This window comes from Amborella trichopoda, chromosome 12, assembly GCF_054954075.1.
Source record: "Amborella trichopoda isolate Santa Cruz 75 chromosome 12, AtrichopodaSantaCruz75HAP2 v2.0, whole genome shotgun sequence".
Classification (NCBI taxonomy): domain Eukaryota; kingdom Viridiplantae; phylum Streptophyta; class Magnoliopsida; order Amborellales; family Amborellaceae; genus Amborella; species Amborella trichopoda.
Genome location: NC_142347.1, coordinates 21,496,578 through 21,513,143, shown reverse-complemented (window position 1 = coordinate 21,513,143; position 16,566 = coordinate 21,496,578).

The following is a 16,566-nucleotide window of genomic DNA, read 5'->3' as shown; positions in this document are numbered from 1 at the left end:
GGCTGAGAAGTTTAGGGTGATGCAATATTAACCGAGGCAGAGCAGTTTAGGGTCATGTGGTACGGACCGAGGCTGAGCGATTTAAGGTTATGCATATGGACCGCGGCTGAGCAGGGTCAGGCAGAATGGACCGGGGCTGAGCAATTTAGGGTCATGCATAATGAACCAAGGCTGAGCAATATATGGTCATGCAGTATGGATTGAGGCTGAGCTGAGCAGCTTAGGGTTGTGCAGTATGGACGGAGGCTGAGAGGTTTCGGGTCATGCAGTATGGACCGAGGCTGAGCAGATTAGGGTCTTGTAGCATGGACCGAGGCTGAGCAGTTTAGAGTCAAGTTGTATGAAATGAGGTGGAGCAATTTAGAGTCATGCATTATGAATGGAGGCTAAGCAGTTTAGGGCCATGCTGTATGGACCATGGCTGAGATGTCTAAGGGCATGTGGTATGGATCGAGCCTTACCAGTTTAGGGTCATGCAGTATGGCCCGAGGGTGAGCAGTTTAAGGTGATGCAGCACAGAACGAGGCAGAGAAGCAGTATGGTTCGAGGCTGTGCAGTTCAGGGTATTGACGTCTGGACCGAGGCTGAGCAGTTTAAGGTCATGCAATATGGACCGAGGCCGAGCAGTTTAGGGTCGTGCAGTATGGATTAAGAGTGAGCAGTTTAGAGTCATGAAAAATAGACCATGGTTGAGCAGTTTTGGGTCATGCAGTATGGACCAAGGCGGAGGAAATTAGGGTCGTGTAGTATGGACTGAGGCTGAGTAGTTTAGGGTCATGTAGAATGGACTGAGGCAAAGTAGTTTAGGGTCAAGCATTAAGGATCGAGGCTGAGCAGTTTAGGGTCGTGCAGTACAGACGGAGGCTAAGCAGTTTAGGGTCATGCAGTATGGACCAAGGCTAAGAAGATTGGGGTCGTGTAGTATGGACTGAGGTTGAGCAGCTTAGGGTCATGTAGAATGGACCGAGGCAGAGCAGTTTGGGGTCAAGCATTATGGATCGAGGCTGACCAGTTTAGGTCATGCTATATGGACCGAGGCTGAGCAGTTTAAGGTCATGTAATATGGACCAAGGCTAAACAAATTAGAGTTATGCAGTATGGACCGTGGCTGAGCAGTTTAGGGTATTGTTGTATGGACCAAGGCTAAGCAGTTCAAGGTCATATAATATGGACCAAGGGAGAGCAATTTAGGATCATGCATTATGGATCAAGGGTGAGCAGCTTAAGGTCATGCACTATGGACCGAGGTTGAGCAGTTTAAGGTCATGCGATATGGATCTAGGCAGAGCAGTTTAGGGTTTATGCATTATGGATCAAGGCTGGGCAGTTTAGGGTCAAGCATTATGGACCGAGGCAGTGTAGTTTAGGTCATGCTGTATGGACCAAGGCTGAGCAGTTTAAGGTCATGTAATATGGACCGAGGTTAAGCAGTTAATGGTCATGCAATATGGACCGAGGCAGAGAAGTTTAAGTTCATGTAGTATGAACTGAAGTTGAGCAATTTAGAGTTATGCAGTATAGATCGAGGCAGAGCAGGGACAAGGAGATGGGACCGGAGCTGAGCAGATTAGGGTCATGCATTATGAACCGAGGCTGAGCAGTTCAGGGTCATACAGACTCGACGGATGTTGAGTTGAGCAGTTTAGGGTCATGCAGTATGGACCGAGCCTCAGTAGATTAGGGCTATGCAGTATGGACTAAGGCTGAACAGTTTAGGCCCATGTAGTACGGACCTAGGCAAAGCTGTTTCAGGTCATGCATTGTGGATCGAGGCTGAGTAGTTTAGGGTAATGCAGTATGGACCGAGGCTGAGCAGTTTAGAGTCTTGCAAAATGGACAGAGGCAAAGCTGTTTTGGGTCATGCCATCTGGATCGAGGCTGTGCAGATTAGCGTCATGCACTATGGACTGATGCTAAGCAGTTTAGGGCCATGCATTATGGATCGAGGCTGAGCAGTTTAGGGTCATGCTTTATGGATCGAGGCTGAGCAGTTTAAGTTCATGTAGATTAGGGTCATGCACTATGGACGATTGCTAAGCAGCTTAGGGTCATGTAGTATGGATCGAGGCTTAGCAGTCTCGGGTGGTCATGTAGTATGGACCGAGGTAGAGCGATTTAGGGTCATGCATTATAGACCGAAACTGAGCAGTTAAGGGTCATGTAGTTTGGACCGAGGCTGAGTAGTTTAGGGTCATGCAGTATGGATCGAGGCTAAGCAGTTTAGAGTCATGCTTTATGGATCAAGGTTGAGCAGTTTAAGTTCATGTAGTACGGGCCGAGTCTAAGCAGTTTAGGGTCATGCCGTATGGACCAAGGCTGAACAGTTTAGGGTCATGCGGTAAGGACCGAGGCTGAGCAGGTTAAGATCATGCAATATGAACCGACGCTGAGACGTTTAGGGTCAGGCAGTATCGACTGAAGCCGAGTTGTTTATGATCATGCAGTTTGGACTAAGGCTGAGCAGTTTAAGGTCAAACAGTATGGACCGAGGCTGAGCAATTTAGAGTCATGTGAGATGGGTCGAGGCTGACCAGTTTGTGGTCATGCAGTATGGACCGAGATGGAGCAGTTTAGTATGGATCGAGGTTGAGCAAGACATTTAGCTTCATGCAGATTGGACCGAGGATGAGCAGTTTAGGGTCATGCAGTATAAATCGAAGCTGAGCTGTTTAGGGTCATTCCATTTGGACCGAGGATGACCAGTTTAGGGTCATGCAGTATGGAATGAGGCCGAGAAGTTTAGGGTCATGCAGTATGGATCGAGGCTGAGCAGTTTAGAGGCATGCAATTTCGATCGAGACTGAGCAGTATAGGGTCATGAAGTATGGACCGAGGCAGATCAGTTTAGGGTCATGAGTTCTGGATCTAGGCTGACCAGTTTAGGGTCACGCAGTATGTACCGAAGCTTAGCAGTTTCGGGTCATGCTGCATGGATTGAGGCTGAGTAGTTTAGATTCATGAGAAATCGATCAAGGCTGACCAGTTTCTGGTCATGCAATATAAGGTCATACAGAATGGACCGAGGCTGACCAATTTAAGTTCATGCAGTAGGGACCGAGCCTGAGCAATTCAGCATCGTGCAGTATGGACCGAGGATGTGCAGTTTAGGGTCATGCGGTATGGACCGAAGCATAGTAGTTTAAGGTCATGCTGTATTGACTGAGGCTGAGTAGTTTAGGGTCACGCAGTATGGATCGAGGCAAAGCCGATTTGGGTCATGCATTATGGATCGAGGTTCAGCAATCTAGGGTACACTAGTATGGACCTAGGCAGAGCAGTTTAGGGCCATGCAGTATGGACCAAGGCTGATCAGTTTAGTGCCATGCCGTATGGACCATGATTGAGCAGTTTCTGGTCATTCAGTATGGACCGAGGCTGAGCAGTCGAGGGGCATGCAATATGGACTGAGGCTGAGCAGCTTAGGGTTATGCAGTAGGGACTGAGGCTGAGCGGGGTCAGGCAGAATGGACCGGGGCCGAGCAATTGAGGGTGAAGCATTATGAACCGAGAGTGAGCAGTATAGGGTCATGAAGTATGGACCGAGGCAGAGCAGTGCAGTTTAGGGTCGTGCAGTATGGGTAGAGGCTGAGCAGTTTAAGGTCATTGTGTATGCATCAAGGCTGACCAGATTAGGGTCATGCAGCATGGACAGAGGCTGAGCACATTAGGGTCACGTAATATGGGCCGAGTCAGAGCAGTTGAGGGTTCTGCATTATCGATCAACGCTGAGCAGTTTAGGGTCATGCTATATGGACTGAGGCTGAGCAGTTTAAGGTCATGTAGTATGGATCGAGGCTAAGCACTTCAGGGTCATGAAGTATGGATCGAGGCAGAGCAGTTTAGGGTAATGCAGTATGGACCGAGGCTGAGCTGTTTAGAGTCATTCATTGTCAATCGAGGCTGAGCCGTTTAGAGTCATGCATTGTTGATCGAGGCTGAGTAGTTTAGGGTCATGCAGTATAGACGATGTTGAGCAGTTTTAAGGTCATGCAGTATGGACTGAGGCAAAACAGTTTAGGGTCAGGCATTACGGATCGAGGTTAAGCTGTTTTGGGCCATGCAGTATGCACCGAGGCAGAGCAGTTTAGGGTCATGCAGTATCAACCGAGGCTGAGCAGTTTAATGCCATGCAGTATGGACCGAGGCGGAGCTGCTTAGGGTCATGCAATATAGACCGAGGATGAGCAGTTTAGGGTCATGCAGTATGGACCGAGGCTGAGCGGTTTAAGTTTATGCCTTATGGACTGAGGCTGAGCAGGGTCAGAAAGAATGGACCGGGGAGAAGCAGTTTAGGGTCATGCATAATGAACAGAGGCTGAGCATTTTACGGTCATGCAGTATGAACCGAGGCAGAGCAGTTTACGGTCAGGCAGTATCGATCAAGACTAAGCAGTTTAGTGCCATGCAGTATGGACTGAAGCTGAGCAGTTCAGGGTCATGCGGTATGGACCAAGGCTTAACAATTTAGGGTCATGCAGTATGGACCGTGGCAGAGCAGTTTAGGTTCATGCAGTATGGACCGTGGCAGAGCAGTTTGGGGTCATGGATTATGGATCGAAACTGAACTGTTTGGGTCGTACAGTATGGGCCGAGGCTGAAAAGTTTAAGTTCATGCAGTATGGACCAAGGCTAAGCAGTTTTGGGTCATGCAGTATGGACCGATGCTGAGCAGTTTAGGGTCATGCAGTATGGACCGAGGCAGAGCAGTTTAGGGTAATGCCATATGGAACAATGCTGAGCAGTTTTGGGTCATGCAATATGGACCGAGGCTGAGCAGTTTAGGGTCATACAGTATGGACCAAGGCAGAGCAGTTTGGTTCATGCAGTATCCTCCAAGGCAGAGCAGATTAGGGTTATGCAGTATTGACCAAGGCTGAGCAGTTTAGGGCCACGTAGTATGGACCGAGGCAGAACAATTTAGGGTCATGCTGTATGGACCGCAACTGAGCAGTTTAAGGCTATGCAGTATGGACCGAGGCTTAGCAGGGTCATGGAGTAAGGACCGTGGCTGAGCAGTTTAGGGTTATGAATTATGGATCGAGGTTGAGCAGTTTAGGTTTATGCAGTATGGACCGAGACTGAGCTGAGTAGTTTAGAGTCTAGAATTATGGGTCGAGGTTGAGCAGTTAAGGGACATGCAGTATGGATAGAGGCTAAGCAGTTTTGGGTCAGGCTGAGTATTTTACGATCATGCATAATGGACCAAGACTGAGCAGTTTAGGTTCATACAATATGGACCGAGGCTGACCAGTTTAACATAAAGCAATATTGACTGAGGTTGAACAATTTGGGCTCATGCAGCATGGAATGAGGGTGAGAAGTTTAGGGTCTCTCACTATGGATCGAGGCTGAGCAATTTAGGCGCATGCAAAATGGATCGAGGCTGAGCAGTATAGGGTCATGAAGTATGGACCGAGGCAGAGCAGTTTAGGGTCATGAGTTATGGATCGAGGTTGACCAGTTTAGGGCCATGCAGTATGGACCGAGGCTTAGCAGTTTGTGGATTGAGGCTGAGTAGTCTAGTGTCATGCGAGATGGACCGAGGCTGACCAGTTTGTGGTCACGCAGTATGGACCGAGGTTGAAGAATTTATGGTCATGCACTATGGACCAAGGTTGAGCAATTTAGGGTCACGCAGTATGGATCGAGGCTGAGCAGTTTAGGGTCACGTTGTATGGACTACGGCTGACGAATTTAGAGTCTTGCAAAATTGCCCGAGGCTGAGCAGTTTTGGGTCCTTCAATCTGGACCGAGGCTGAGCAGATTACGGTCATGTAGTACGGACTGACGATGAGCAGTTTAGGGTCATGCATTATAGATCGAGGCTGAGCAGTTTAGGGTCATGCTGTATGGATCGAGGCTGAGCAGTTTAAGTTCATTTAGTATGGATCGAGGCTGAGCAGTTTAAGTTCATGTAGTATGGATCGATCCTAAGCAATTTAGGGTCATTCAGTATGGACCAAGGCTAAGTAGTTTAGGGCAATGTAGTATGGACCGAGGCTGAGCAGTTTAAGATCATGCAATATAGAGCGAGGCAGAGAGGCTTAGGGTCAAGCATTATGGATCGACGCTGAGCAATTTAGGGTCATGCAGTATGGACTAACGCTGAGCAGTTTAAATTCATGTAGTATCGATCGAGGATGAGACGCTTAGGGTCATGCAGTATGGATCGAGGCTGTGGAGATTAGGGTTGTGCAGTATGGACCAAGGCTAAGCAGGTTATGGTCACGTATTATGGACCGAGGCTGAGAAGTTTAAGTTCATGTAGTATGGACTGAAGCCAAGCAGTTTAGGGTCATGCAGTTTTGACCGAGGCTGAGCAGTTAAAGGTCATACAGTATGGACTGAGGCTGAGCAATTTAGAGTCATGTGAGATGGACCGAGCTTAACCAATTATTGAGCAGTTTAGAGTCATGCAGTATGGATAGAGGTTGAGCAAGTAATTTAGGGTCATGTAGTATGGACCGAGGATGAACAGTTTAAGGTCATGCAGTGTGGATCTAAGCTGAGCAGTTTAGGGTCATGCTAGTTGGATCGAGGCTGAGCAGTTTAGGGTCATGTCGTATGGACCGAGAAAGAGCGGTTTAGGGTCGTGGTGTAACAATATTAACTAAAATAAATAAATTAATAAATTAATAATTATATATTAGTAATGATAATAATAATAATGCTAATAATAATATAACGTTAGGACATTGCTGCTTTTATATTAACAATAAATAAAAGATATTATTGTTAATATATTTGAGGGTTCAATTTTACTTGGGTGGACCTTAGGTCCACCACCTTAAAGTTTTACAATAACACTCCTTTAATCGACACCTTGCTCTGAGGTGTTTCTTTTTTATACGTCTTTTTGTCTCTCTCTCTAGAAGCACTAAACTCTCCCTTTCATTACATATCCTGTTTTCTCATTTCATATTTGTCAACCTTCTTTGCAAAATCCTCTTTGCAAATTCCCTTCACATTGATCCCGTCCAAGTTTCTCTTCCGAATTTGTATCTCCGTCCTACACAACAAGCTTGCATGATGTGTAGCAAAAATCCTCTTTGCAAGTTTGTCCTCCAAATTTGCAGAAATCATTACCCATCTCATGGATTCTAGCACAACAAAATTTACATCTCGTCCAAATTTCTCTTCCAAATTTCGTCCCTTTTGTTTTGCATCCCTTAAAATCTACCTTTTGCTTTTGAGCCTATTAGGCTGCTGGGCCACAAGAGCCTATTACAAATAGACGATTTGTATAAGGTCACAATCCTGGTTAAGTTGATTTTATATGTTTCTTTCCTTGAAAAGGATTTTTCATTCACATCGAGTCTCTGAAGAAAGTACCGATGTTTTTGTGTGAGATGGAACTGATGCTCCCCCAATTTCGGGGTTACTGTAAGTGACATCGTCTTCCTGAAAAATAGTTTATTTTTAATAAATAGTGATATTTCCGTCTAGGATCTTTATTTTATCAGTTTTGTGTGTAAGTGACCTTATTGTCTCGAAAAATAATCCATTCTTTTTAAAAATAAAATGAAATAACTATTTCTGCTTATTATCATGAATTTTAGGCGCAATAAATTTTATGCGCACACGACCTCATTATCTTGAAAAAATAATCTTTTTAATAAAAATTGTGATATTTTATCTATGTTAGAAACTTTAAATGCTGTAAATTCTTAGAAAAATAAATTTATTTATTTTTCTTGTCTATTGTTAGAAAATTTTAGATACTATCAAATTATTAGAAATAAATGTGATATTTCTGCTTTTAGTAAAATTGTGATATTTCTTTCTACTATTTTGAATATTTAGACATTGTAAAATTCATGTGCAAATGACTGCCTTATTATTTAAAAATTGACATTTTTGCAATTGATTATAGTATTGTTGTGAAATGTTTATTTGTGGATTGATATCCCATAAATTGTGATAATTCCGTATTCTTGAATTTCTATAAGAGTTTTTCTATACATATTAAATTGGCAATTATGCTAGAATGCCTTTACAAACTGCTACCTTTCTAAATTTGAGCCCAAAATATTTGATTGGTTATTTTTGAAATGTTATAGAGAGCAACTGTTATTAATGGTTTAAGTGAAATTCATATTAATGATTTCAGTGATATGTTGAGTACATGATATTGCTGCTTTCGATTGTTTAAAGAGATTTAGAAATAATTTAAGTATGCAAGTGGACTCATCCGGTTCGCCGGTGAGGTATAAGTGGACCTATCTGGGATGCCGGTAGGGATTAAGTGGACTCATCCGGTACGCCGGTGAGGTATAAGTGGACCTGCAGGGATTAAGTGGACCTATCTAGGACGCCGATAGGGATTAAGTGGACCCATCAGGACGCTGATGGGGTATATAGGTGACCTACTTGGGATGCTAGTAGGGTATTTTGTGAAATCCTTTGAATTATGCACTTCCGTTAAAAGTGTTAAAAGCATTTCAATTACTCGGATTATACTTAATTATTCATTTATTGAAAGTGAAACTGTTGATGCATTTCTGTTAATAGATCTCCTTTTTTAAAAATATTGATATCTTTCAATCATGATTATTTTTAGGATTATGATGATCTCTTACTGAGTAGCCAAACTCATCAAACTATGGTAAACATTTTTCAAGATAACTGCGGATTCATTTTGAGTGCTAGTCCAGATCAACCTTGGAAGATATTGTTGTTGTGCTAGCTTTCTTTTGTTACTTTGTAAGACCTCGCCACTGTAAATTTGTCCTATCAATAGATGTATATATGTTTTGTCTGTCACATCTCAAGAATAACAGTATTGTAAATTCTTGGGGTGTGACAATTATGGTATCAGAGCAATGGGTTTATGATTCTTCGGAAATTTAAAAAAAATGTACTTAAAATCACATTTATTGTGTGTACAGACCGGGATAAAGTCAAGATCCAGAATAACTTAAGCCAATATGGAAGGAATTCATAAAGCCTTGGAAAATATGGTTGCTCTAATGCAACATCAGATGGGAAACAACAATCCACCCAGGCAGTCAGTTGCAGGAAATGGTGGGAGTAATATCGAACAGTTTAAGAAATTAAACCCACCTTCTTTTAAGGGTGCTGTAAACCCACTGGAAGCCGAAGGATGGATTACGTAATTGGAGAAAATATTCGAGGTAATGGAATGTCCTGATGATAAGAAAGTGGCCCTGGCAGTCTTTATGTTAGAAGGTGAAGCACAACACTGGTGGCGAATGGCAAAAGGAGTATTGGTCAAAGAAAATAAACCCTTGACTTGGGAAGTATTTCTAGAGGCATTTAATGAAAAGTATTTCCCAGATTTTATTCGAAACCAAAAAGAAATGGAATTTCTAGAATTAATCCAAGGAAATAGGACAGTAGCACAGTACGAGGCCAAGTTTACTGAATTGGCCAGGTTTGTACCACATATGATTAACAATGAGGCAAGAAAGGTGAAGAAATTCGAAAGGGGTCTCAGGCCAGCTATTAGAAGCAGAATATCAGTCTTGAAATTGAGAACTTATGCTGAAATAGTGGATCGAGCCCAAATTGTCGAAAAACATTTTGAAGATTACCAAAAGACGAAAAATCAGAACAGTCATGTTAGACCTACATCATCTAATCGACAACAGTTTGAAAGGCCAAACAAGAAGCCAAGGCCCTCGCCATTTCAAAGCCCAATAGAACCATGTAGAAAATGTGGGAAAAACCATGGATCAAGCCCTTGTTACTGGAATACCGGAGCCTGTTTTAAATGTGAAAAATTGGGACACCAAATTAGACAATGTCCTAGCTTACAGACACAACAACTTCCAAAGCAGGGAGAGATAACTCCAAAGCCTCTGATGAAGGGAAGAGTATTTACGATTACCGAGCAAGACACTCAAGCCTCAAAATCAGTGATCCAAGGTACTCTTACTATCTTCCAAAAAGTAGCTCATGTTTTGATTGATCCTGGATCTACTCATTCATTTGTGTCACAACACTTTGCATGCCACTTAAAGGTAGAACCAGAACAATTAGAATACATTCTAGAGGTAGCCACACCGATGGGAAATTCAATTAACACCAATATGGTGTACAAATAATGTGTAATAAAGGTAGAAGAAAAGGAACTGTTGGTTGATTTAATACTCCTGGAAATTCAAGATTTTGATGTAATCTTGGCATGGAATGGCTTTTTGCATACCATGCAAGTATTGATTGTTATAAGAAAATTGTTACCTTTAGTATTCCGAATCAACCAGTATTTTACTTCAATGGTGTCAAAGAAGACTCCCCATCATATTTAATCTCTTGTATTCGAGCTAATCGCCTCCTTCGAAAAGGGTGTCAAGGCTTTCTTACCTATATCAAAGAAGATAGGAAGGAAGAAATAAATTTGGAAACCACTCCGGTTATCCCAGAATTTCCCGACGTTTTTTCAGAAGAATTGCCAGGATTACCGCTTGACAGGGAAATTGAATTCTCCATTGAATTATTGCCAGGGGTAGCACCAATTTCTAAGGCACCTTACAGAATGGCTCCTGCAGAACTTAAGGAACTGAAACAACAATTGGAAGAATTATTAGATAAAGGTTTTATCAGGCCCAGTGTGTCACCTTAGGGTGCTCCAACACTATTTGTCAAAAAGAAAGATGGGACTATGAGATTGCGTATTGATTATAGACAGTTGAACCAAGTGACAGTGAAAAATAAGTATCCATTACCTAGAATTGATGATTTATTTAATCAATTACAAGGATCACAAGTGTTTTCAAAAATTGATCTTAGATCTGGATACCATCAGCTTAAGATTAAAATTGAAGATGTACTCAAGACAGCTTTCAAAATAAGGTATGGCCATTATGAATTTTTAGTCATGCCTTTTGGATTAACCAATGCACCGGCTGCATTTATGGATTTGATGAATCGGATCTTTAAGCCCTTTTTGGATAAATTTATTGTGGTATTCATCGATGATATTTTAATTTATTCCAAGAATCAGAAGGAACATGAGCAACATGTAAGAATGGTATTGCAAATATTAAGAGAAAAGAAATTGTATGCTAAACTTAGTAAATGTGAATTTTGGCTTGAACAAGTGACATTTTTAGGACATGTTATATCAAAGGAAGGTCTATCAGTCGATCCTTCAAAGGTTGAAGTCGCTGTTAATTGGAGACAACCAAGTAATGTGACTGAAGTTCGAAGCTTTTTGGGATTAGCAGGATATTACAGAAAATTTGTAGAAGGATTTTCTCGAATCGCAATCCCATTGACTCGATTGACACAGAAAAATGTCAAATTTGAGTGGACAAGCGAATGTGAGGAGAGTTTTCAAGAACTAAAAGTTCGATTAACTTCAGCACCTATTTTAACTATTCCTGAGGGGAGTAGGGGATTTGTGATTTATAGTGATGCTTCACATAAAGGTTTGGGCTGTGTATTAATGCAATATGGGAAAGTAGTGGCATATGCATCCAGACAGTTGAAAGAATGTGAGAAAAAATATCCAATTCATGACTTGAAGCTAGCAGCAATAGTATTTGCTTTGAAAATATGGAGGCATTATCTATATGGTGAGCAATTCGAAATATACACGGATCATAAGAGTTTGAAATACCTCTTCTCTCAGAAGGATTTAAATATGCGGCAGATAAGATGGATGGATTTCTTAAAAGATTATGATTGTACAATCCATTATCATTCAGGAAAAGCTAACGTTGTGGCCGACGCTTTAAGTAGAAAATCTACGGGAGTCTTAGCTCATCTAATGATCCAAGAATTGAGATTGTTAGAGGAAATAGTGGATTGGCATCCAACTCCGTCCATTAATGGTGTGGTAAGTATGATTGCCAACATTACGGCGGAACCCCAATTAATCCAACAGATTCGATTGGCACAAAAGAAAGACCCTCAGCTTATAACAATTACAGAAGAGGTGAAGCAAAGAAAGAGAGATGAATTCTCTATATGTAGTGAGGATTTGCTAAGATTCAAAGGTCGGGTTTGTGTCCCGAATGACGAGAGTGTGAAGAAAGCTATCTTAGAAGAAGCACATCATTCTCGTTATACGATACATCCCGGAAGTATTAAAATGTATCAGGACCTGAAGAAAACCTTTTGGTGGAATAATATGAAAAAAGAGGTAGCTGTATTTGTGTCTAAATGCCTAACATGCCAGCAAGTAAAAGCTGAACATCAAAGGCTCGTTAGGTTGTTGCAGCCTTTACCCGTGCCAGAATGGAATTGGGAGCACATCTCTATGGATTTTGTCTCTGGCTTGCCTAGAACAAATTCAGGACATGATAGCATTTGGGTCATTGTGGACCGGTGGACCAAAGCTGCCCACTTTCTACCGATTCGCACGACGTACGCTTTGGATCGACTGGCCCAGTTGTACATTAAGGAAATAGTGCGGTTGCATGGCGTTCCTGTCAGTATTGTATCGGACAGGGATACTCAGTTTACTTCTAAATTTTGGGCTAGACTACAGTCAGCCATGGGGACGAGACTCACCTTTAGTACTGCCTTTCACCCCCAAACTGATGGACAATCGGAGAGGACCATCCAAACCTTGGAAGATATGCTGAGGGCCTGTGTTATCCACTTTACAAGAAGCTGGGATGACCATTTACCCCTGATTTAGTTTGCTTATAATAATAGCTTCCAAGCCAGTATTCAGATAGCACCATATGAAGCCCTGTATGGAAGGAAATGCAGGTCACCCATATGTTGGGACGAGGATGGTGAAAGAAAACTTTTGGGGCCAGAAATTGTCCAGATAACCACAGATAAAATAGCCTTAATTCGTTAAAGGCTCAGAACAGCTCAGTGTCGGCAAAAGAGTTATGCCGATAATCGAAGGAGAGATCTTGAATTTGAGGAAGGTGATCGAGTTTTCCTAAAAATCTCACCAATAAAGGGCATTATGAGATTCGGCAAGAAAGGAAAGTTGAGCCCACGTTACATCGGACCATTTGAAATCCTGGAAAGAATCGGAGGTGTCGCTTATAGACTTGCCTTACCACCCGAATTGGCAAACGTCCATAATGTCTTTCATGTATCTTCACTACAAAAATATCAGCCCGACCTATCCCATATCTTGAAATATGAACCTTTACCGATCAGGAAGGACCTCTCCTTCATTGAGCAGCCAATTTTGATACTGGATAGAAGGGTGCAAGTGTTGCGTAAGAAGGAGATTCCTTTGATCCGTGTATTATGGCAGTACCATTCAAGAAAAGAGTCGACTTGGGAACCAGAAGACGATATCTGAGAAAAATATCCCTATCTTTTTCAGTAATCAGGTACAAAAATTTAGAGGACTAAATTTCTTTAAGGGGAAAGAAAGTAACAATATTAACTAAAATAAATAAATAAATTAATTAATAATTATATATTAGTAATGATAATAATAATAATGGTAATAATAATATAACGTTAGGACATTGTTGCTTTTATAATAATAATAAATAAAAAATATTATTGTTAATATATTTGAGGGTTCAATTTTACTTGGGTGGACCTTAGGTCCACCACCTTAAAGTTTTACAACAACACTCCTTTAATCGACACCTTGCTCTGAGGTGTTTCTTTTTTATACGCCTTTTTCTCTCTCTCTCTAGAAACACTAAACTCTCCCTTTCATTACATATCATGTTTTCTCATTTCATATTTGTCAACCTTCTTTGCAAAATCCTCTTTGCAAATTCCCTTCACATTGATCCCGTCCAAGTTTCTCTTCCGAATTTGTATCTCCGTCCTACACAGCATGCCTGCATGATGTGTAGCAAAAATCCTCTTTGCAAGTTTGTCCTCCAAATTTGCAGAAATCATTACCCATCTCATGGATTCTAGCACAGCAAAATTTACATCTCGTCCAAATTTCTCTTCCAAATTTCGTCCCTTTTGCTTTGCATCCCTTAAAATCTACCTTTTGCTTTTTAGCCTATAAGGCTATTGGGCCACAAGAGCCTATTACAAACAGACGATTTGTATAAGGTCACAATCCTGGTTAAGTTGATTTTATATGTTTTCTTTCCTTGAAAAGGATTTTTCATTCACATCGAGTCTCTGAAGAAAGTACCGATGTTTTGTGTGAGATGGAACTAATGCTCCCCCAATTTCGGAGTTAATGTAAGTGACATCGTCTTCTTGAAAAATAGTCTATTTTTAATAAATAGTGATATTTCCGTCTAGGATCTTTATTTTATCAGTTTTGTGTGTAAGTGACCTTATTATCTCGAAAAATAATCCATTCTTTTTAAAAATAAAATGAAATAATTATTTCTGCTTATTATCATGAATTTTAGGCGCGATAAATTTTATGCGCACATGACCTCATTATCTTGAAAAATAATCTTTTAAATAAAAATTGTGATATTTTATCTATGTTAGAAATTTTAAATGCTGTAAATTCTTAGAAAAATAAATTTATTTATTTTTCTTGTCTATTGTTAGAAAATTTTAGATACTATCAAATTATTAAAAATAAATGTGATATTTCTGCTTTTAGTAAAATTGTGATATTTCTTTCTACTGTTTTGAATATTTAGACATTGTAAATTTCATGTGCAAATGACTGCCTTATTATTTAAAAATTGACATTTTTGCAATTGATTATAGTATTGTTGTGAAATGTTTATTTGTGGATTGATAGCCCATAAATTGTGATAATTCCGTATTCTTGAAGTTCTATAAGAGTTTTTCTATACATATTAAATTGGCAATTATGCTAGAATGCCTTTACAAACTGCTACCTTTCTAAATTTGAGCCCAAAATATTTGATTGGTTATTTTTGAAATGTTATAGAGAGCGACTGTTATTAATGGTTTAAGTGAAATTCATATTAATGATTTCAGTAATATGTTGAGTACATGATATTGCTGCTTTCGATTATTTAAAGAGATTTAGAAATAATTTAAGTATGCAAGTGGACTCATCCGGTTCGCCGGTGAGGTATAAGTGGACCTATCTGGGACGTCAGTAGGGATTAAGTGGACTCATCCGGTACGCCGGTGAGGTATAAGTGGACTTGGAGGGATTAATTGGACCTATCTGGGACGCCGATAGGGATTAAGTGGACCCATCAGGACGCTGATGGGGTATATAGGTGACCTACTTGGGATGCCAGTAGGGTATTTTGTGAAATCCTTTGAATTATGCTGACCAGATTCGAGTCATGTAGTATGGACCGAGGCTGAGCAGTTTAGGGTCATGCATTATGGAACGAGGCTGAGAAGTTTAGGTCGTGCTGTATGGATCGAGGCTGAGCAGTTTAAGTTCATGTAGTATGGACGGAGTCTAAGCAGTTTAGGGTCATGCAGTATAGACCGAGGCTGAGAGGTTTAGGGTAATGCTGTATGGACCGAGGCTGAATAATTTAAGGTCATGCAATATAGATCGAGGCCTAAAAGTTTAGGGTCATGCATTATGGATTGAGGCTGAGCGGTTTAGGGTCATGCAGTATGGACCGAGGCTGAGCAATTTCGAGTCATGCAGTACGGATCGAGACTGAGCCATTTAGAGTCATGCAGTATGGATCAAGGCTGTGCAGTTTAGGGTCACGCAGTATGGACCGAGGCTGAGCAGGTTGAGGTCATGCAATATGGATCGAGGGAGAGAAATTTAGGGTCACGCTGTATGGAATGAGGCTGAGCAGTTGAGGGTCATTCAATTTGGACCGAGGCTGAGCAGTTTAGGGTCATACATTATTGACCGAGGCTGAGCACTTTAGAGTCATGTGAGATGGACCGAGGCTGACCAGTTCTCGATCATGCAGTATGGACCGAGGTTGAGCAGTTTAGGGTCATGCAGAATGGATTGAGGCTGAGCAAGCAATTTAGGGTCATGAACTATGGTCCAAGGATTAGCAGTGTAGGGTCATGTAGTATGGACCGAGGTTGAGCAGTTTAGGGTCATGCATTATGGATCGAGGCTGAGATATTTAGGGTCATGCTGTATGGATCGAGGCTGAGCAGTTTAGGTTCATGTAGTATGGACCAAGTTTAAGTAGTTTAGGGTCATGCAGTATGGACCGAGGCTGAACAGTTTAGGGTAATGCTGTATGGACTGAGGTCGAACTGGTTTATGATCATGCAATATAGACCGAGGAAGAGAAGTTTAGGGTCATGCATTATGGATAGAGGCTGAGCGGTTTAGGGTCATGCAGTATGGACCGAGGCTGAGCAGTTTAAGGTTATGCAGTATGGATCGAGCCTGTGCAGTTTAGGGCATGCAGTATGGATCGATGCTATGCAGTTAGGGTCTGCAGTATGGACCGAGGCTGAGCAGGTTAAGGTCATGCAATATGGACCGAGGTAGAGAAGTTTAGGGTAATGCAGTATGGACTGAGGCTGAGCTGTTTAGGGTCATTCAGTTTGGAGCGAGGCTGAGCAGTTTAGGGTCATACATTATGGATCGAGTCTGAGAAATTTAGAGTCATGTGAGATGGACCGAGGCTGACCAGTTTGTGGTCATGCAGTATGGAGCGAAACTCAGCAGTTTAGGGTCATGCCGTATGGATCGAGCTGAGCAACTTAGGGACATGCAGTAGGGACCGTAGAAGAGCAATTTAGGGTCATGCATTATGGAACGAGGTT